Here is a 6,000-nt window from a genome sequence, read left to right as displayed (position 1 = left end):
TAGTATCAAGTGTTTGGTCTGAGGCCGGATTTGAACTCAGGTCCTCCTGACTTCAGGGCGGTGCTCTATCCACTTTGCCACCTAGCTGCCCCCAACTGTACATATTTCTAAGAGGAATTATGTTTTTTGTGTTTTCATTTTCATTGGGAGGGTAAAGGAGAGGGAGGGAAAGAAGGGAAGCATTTTTTGCAGAGTGAAAAAAATTTTTGTATATATACACATATTTTATATCTGTGTGTGTGGGGGGGTCTATCTACACAGAGGCCTTGAGTCAGGAAGACTCTTTGTGAGTCCAAATCTGGCCTCAGACACTTACCTAGCTGTGAGACCCTGGGCAAGTCACTTACCCTGTTTATCTCAGTTTTCTCATTTCTAAAATAAGCTGGAGAAAGAAATGGCAAGCTGCACCAGTATCTTTGCCAAGAAAACCCTAAATGGACCCACAAAGACCCACATGACTGAAAAACAACTGAACAACAATCTCCTGGGAAACTAATCATAAAAATTTATTACTTCCACTTGTTTCACTGTATTGACAGATATTCATCTTGTTGGTATTTTGTGCAAAGCATTTCTCTGTGTTAAACACAGTTATTTCTTGTCTTATTGACCATTGTTGTCTCTTGGCTTAATTAAAGTGATAAGGAAGAAACTACATCTTACAAAAAAGGTTCCATGGGCAATAACATCAATACTAAACATATATGGACCAAACGGCATCTAAACTCTTAAAGGAAAAGTTAAATGAATTGTAAGAGTAAATGGTAAAATAATACTAGTGGGGACTTCAATTAACTGATCTCAGAAGTAGATAAATTTCACTATAAAACAAATAAGGAAGAAGTTAAAGACCTTGACAAAAATTCACAATATCTTAGGGCACAAAAACCTCACAATCAAATTCAGGAAATCAGAACTATTAAGTGCACCTTTTTCAGACTATGATTAAAAAATTATATTCAATAAAAGGCCATAGAAGCATAGATAATTAATTGGAAATTAAACAATCAAATCCTAAAGAATGAATGAGTCAAAGAACAGATCATAAAAACAATCACTCAATTAAAGAGAATGACAATGATGCAATATACCAAAATCTATAAGATGCAGCAAAAGCAGTAATCAGAGGAAAAATCTACATTTCTAAATTCTTATATCAATAAAATAGAGAAACAGCAGGCCAGTGAATTGGGTATGCAATTTAAAACAATTAGAAAAAGAACAAATTAAAAATCTCGAATTCAACACCGAAATATAAATCCTGAAAATGAAAAGAGAAATTAATAAAACTAAAAGTAAAAACTTGTCCCATAAAAACAAAACTGCTATAAGGTTAACAAAATAAAATACTTTCTAATCATTAAAAATGAGAGTACAATGATCTGCTTCAGGAAGGAAGTAAAACTGGTGATCACTTGGGTATCTTACAGATATGTGACAAGGTATATGGAATAATGTGGACAATGGATGGGAAGTATGCACAGTATATAACATAATAATGGTGATGATGATGATGATACCTATCATATAGCACTCAGTATGTGCCAGGTACTGTACTAAGTACTTTACTAAGTATTTCTTTACTAAATATTATCTTAGTTGATCCTCACATCACTGGGAGATAAAAGCTATACCAGCTTGCTCCTAGCAACCTTGGAGAGTGGCAGACTACCATGAATGATTGTTTGATTAACCTCCTGAAGGGTACTTTATATTAAGTGGCTGCCAGATAGTACTGCCACTCCTTCCGTGAGTAACTCCCCATTCCACTTCCTCTGTCTCCCAAATCTATGTGGCTATAGTTCTATCCTGTGTCCAATAAAGGTCTATAGCTATGATCTAGATTCTAGAACATACCCTAAATAGTAACAAAATTTAGTAAACTATGATCTTTGTTTTTCACAAGGACTGCCACCACCCCTCCTTCTCTTTTTTTCTTTCTTTCCCCTCCTCTCTCTTTCTCTTCCCCTGTCTCTCTTTGTCTCTGTCTCTGGCTCTGTCTGTGTGTCTCTCTCCTCTCTCTCTCTCTCTCTCTCTCTCTCTCTCTCTCTCTCTCTCACACACACACACACACACACACACACACACACACACACACAGAATTTCTGTTGAGGTTCCATTAAGAAAATGTCCACCCCCTTTCTCTCAGTGCATCCTGCCAAGATGACTTCCTGAATTGGGAGTCAGTCACTCAGCTCTAGCAAAACCCTAAAATTCCCACCAGAACAAATAATCACCTGGGAATCTAATGAGAAATTAGAGTAAATGACAGCTTCTAATGAATAATTGTGCAAAATATTAGCCAAGTCTTTTACCATTGTGTGGGACAGAGACCACCTACCCAAATTAAAAACCAGAGTCTTGACAAAAGTTTGCAAAAAGGAGAAATCTCTTTACTGACTTTCTTGAGAAAGGGCACCCCCATACTGTGCTGCCTAAGCTGCCCCAAGAGTGTGAGTGCTCTTTGTTTAAGGCAAGATTATATAGACCCTAACGCAGCAGCCCACCCTAACCCCCTTCCCATTGGCTCATTGGCTGAGCCTCAGGTGTACAATCTATTCATGTAAAAACTACCCCAGTAACAGAGAGAACAAAGAGGTGTAGAAATTATGTTAGCACGTTCCCCTTTTCAGGGCCTCACCGTTTCAGCAGACTTTTACCCAAGGTCATATAACTAGCTAGAGGATGAGATAGACAGGATGCTCTTATGGCTCAGGAATTTCTGCTAACACTACCTAAGAGTAGGGGAGGGAGAAGGAAAGGGGAGGGGGCCTTGTATTCTGAGGGGCCTTCACTTAGTGTTGATACACATGTACCACTCAAAAGCAACAATACCAGAACCATTAAAAAGAACTAATGACCCTTTGAGGAGGCTTCACTTCTGAGAGATCATCTCTCACACCATCAAAATGACAATTAGTATAAAAAGCACAATTAGCACCATTTCCCATTGCAACTAGAGATAGCCAAGGGCACACCTAGCCTGAAAAGTTCTGTATCCTGAGGCAGCAAGAGTAGAGGATCTATGTGGGAAAGCTTCTGGCTTGTTGGGAAATCCCAGACAATGGCACTGGGCATCAACAAGTGTGGTGACAACCATTGTGGTGACAGAACATTGACTGTGGAACAACACAGGCTCAGAACTTCTGAAACATTCTATTCTGAGACTCCAGGGAGGCCCTGAATATTAAGTACTCTGGGAGCAGAGACAAGGTGACAGCTCAGCTTCCCCAACACAACTTATCTCAAAAGAAAATGTATTTTATAAAAGAAAATATAAAAAGAAGCAAATATAAAAAGAAAATAAAAGAAAGATGTCTGCTTCATTCGTATGAGCCACAGTCTAGGTGATGAGTAAGAAGCTGCCCCCACCACGGCAGCCCTAACCCTGACACCAGGTGCTGTGAATAAGATAAAACAGCTTCTTAAAGATAGAGCTGAAAATGTAGGTCTGAAAGTTGGTTGAAATGGACATTTAATGCTTTACAATATGCCAAGACAAAAGGAGAATCTGATGAAGAAGTTGTTCAGGATGGATTTAGAGTGTTCATCGCAAAGAAAGCCCAGCGAAAACGCTTTTAGAAACAGAAATGGAATATGTAGAAGATATCGTCCGGCAAATTTGTTTCCAATAACCCAAAGATCAAAGGAACTTGTACCTGTGGAGAAAGCTTTAACATTTGAAAACTCAGGATTAATCTGGCATTAAGTACCAAGAATGTTCACGTTGAACCCTGTAACTTTCCAAAGAAATCATGTTTCTCAGGTTCTGAGCCTTGCAAGGTATGGCTGCCTTATGAGGAAAATAAAGTTAGCACATTTTGAAAATAAAACCTTGATGTTAAATTCTAGAAAAAGTGCTTTGCACCATCTTTTAGGTTGTGAGAGTCAGGCAAGTGTTAACTTTCCACAAAGACAGAACAATGCTGGGAGTACAAAACAACCAAGATGTTTCAAAGCAAAAGAAACAGTTGCACTGCAGGTGAGCTTAGCCAATAAGAAGTAAGCTGGTAGTTTCCAGAAAACTGCAAGTTTAGGATAAGGGCTGATCCGGCTCAAACCGGTTGGGGTCAATGACCAGGCAGCTCAAAATTGCTACTGAGCATGGTTAATTAGCTGATATAATATTAATTGAAACATCCCACATAAAATTAGAGCCTCATCAACAGATCATGGGACGCGACCAGGTAGATGGGGCATTGAGGGAAGATTGTAAACCGAAGAGAGCTGGCCAACCAGCTTTCTGATGGGAGGGCTCTAGACGAATTAACAGTATAAAGCTTCTCTTGCTTCAGTACTCAGTGCTCACTCTTCTCTGAAGGAGAGCGTAGCCTGACTCTGGCCAGAACCATAAACACTTCCTTAAGATTCTATTGTAATAAATTTTCCTGCTTTGACATTCACCATTTTCAAGGGTGTTTCTAACAAGGTGACAGATTGAGCTCTAGAAAATTTCTGAGGAGTGCTGTTACTATTCTTTAAAGGAAAAAAAGCAACCCTTGTCTGAGTTTATATCCCCATTTGTATTTCTCTTAGAACAAATGTTCAGTGCCCTTGTCTTATTGATTAGATTCAGGCTTGCATTTCACATAGTTGTGATGAGAGTGGATATCTGACAAGCAAGTATAATTGTGGAGTGTTTTCATCATTTTTACATTTTAAGCTCTGATTTTTGGCTCTTAAAATCCAGAGGCAGAAAAGACTTCTGCTGGCAAAGGACTTTGGACATCTTTCACCTAGCCAGATTTGCCAGAGCCTTTTACAATGTTTATCAAAGTTTTCTTTATCAGGAGGCCTTAACCTGTAAATGTCATGGTCACTGTGTGTAGATAAAAATTTTTAGGAACACTGCAAAGAATTTCTAGATGAAAACACTCTCTAAAATATATATACTCCAGGTCTGTAATGTTTAACTCCTTGTTTCTTTCACTCTAGTTGTCTTCCTAAAGCACGAGTCCTAAACGCACTTCGAATTTTAGAGTTGGAGGGGATCATCTAGTGGGTGTGTGGGACAACTGAAAGTTTCTCATACAAAATGGAAACTATGCTCCAAAAATGTAGTAAGGCTTTAGCATAAGCTGAGCCTAAGTTTCATTTGCCTGTAAATCTTATGTTTTGGGGGGAATAAGGTCCTGCACCAGCTGACCATCCCTTCCTTTGTTTTGTACCTTATCTTTGCCAAATGAGGCAATCCAAGTTTGTTTCGAGTAAAATGTATCTCTTAGTTCCTGGGTAAAGTTGTTTGTCTCTTACCTCAGCCAATGGGGATAAAGAGATTCAGGTAAACAAGAGGGGAGGGGGAGTTTCCTAGAGTTGTTTGTCTGAGGGTATGTAACTGCTTATTCGCTGCTCATCCACCCTGGGTAGGTGATGCCCAACTCTCACGTGAGACTTGCTAGAATAAAACTTCTGTTTTCTACCTGGAGAAACCTCTAAGTTTTTATTTGGGTAAGTGGGAAGTAGAGGAAAAACTGGGAAGAGAAATGAGAGAGCTGCAAGAAAATCATGAAAAAGAAGTCAGCAGCTTGCTGAAGGAGACCCAAAAAAATACTGAAGAAAATAACACCTTACAAAATAGCATAACCCGAATGACAAAAGAGGTCCAAAAAGCCAATGAGGAGAAAAATGCCCTAAAAAGAAAAATTGGCCAAATGGAAAAGGAAGTCCAAAAGCTTACTGAAGAAAATACTTACTTAAAAATTAGAATAGAACAATTGGAAGCTAGTGACTTTATGAGAAATCAAGACACAGAAAGGGGATGGAACATATAGACTAGTCCAAGATTTGAGGGAAGTTAATAAGGTTGTACTACCATCCCACCCAGTGGTTCCTGACCCCTACACGATCCTGGGAAGAATAAATGGAGGCAGTAGGTGGTTCAGGTTCAGTGTAATTGATTTAAAAGATGCATTTTGAGCCTGTCCCTTAGACCTTAGTAGTAGGGACATCTTAGCTTTTGAATGGGAAGATCCTGAGACTGGGAGGAAGCAGCAGTATAGG

The 6,000-nt window shown here is 39.0% G+C and overlaps 1 pseudogene; it reads left to right on the top strand.

The window, feature by feature from the left end:
- The first annotated feature begins 3,314 nt into the window (after nt 1–3,314).
- Nucleotides 3,315–3,684, top strand: LOC110204052 (iron-sulfur cluster assembly 1 homolog, mitochondrial pseudogene; annotated as a pseudogene).
- The last annotated feature ends 2,316 nt before the right edge of the window (nt 3,685–6,000 follow it).

This window comes from Phascolarctos cinereus, unplaced genomic scaffold (genome assembly GCF_003287225.1).
Source record: "Phascolarctos cinereus isolate Bilbo 61053 unplaced genomic scaffold, phaCin_HiC Scaffold_75;HRSCAF=609, whole genome shotgun sequence".
Classification (NCBI taxonomy): domain Eukaryota; kingdom Metazoa; phylum Chordata; class Mammalia; order Diprotodontia; family Phascolarctidae; genus Phascolarctos; species Phascolarctos cinereus.
Note: the sequence above shows the minus strand (reverse complement) of the source record. Positions and strands in the feature narration are given on the sequence as shown.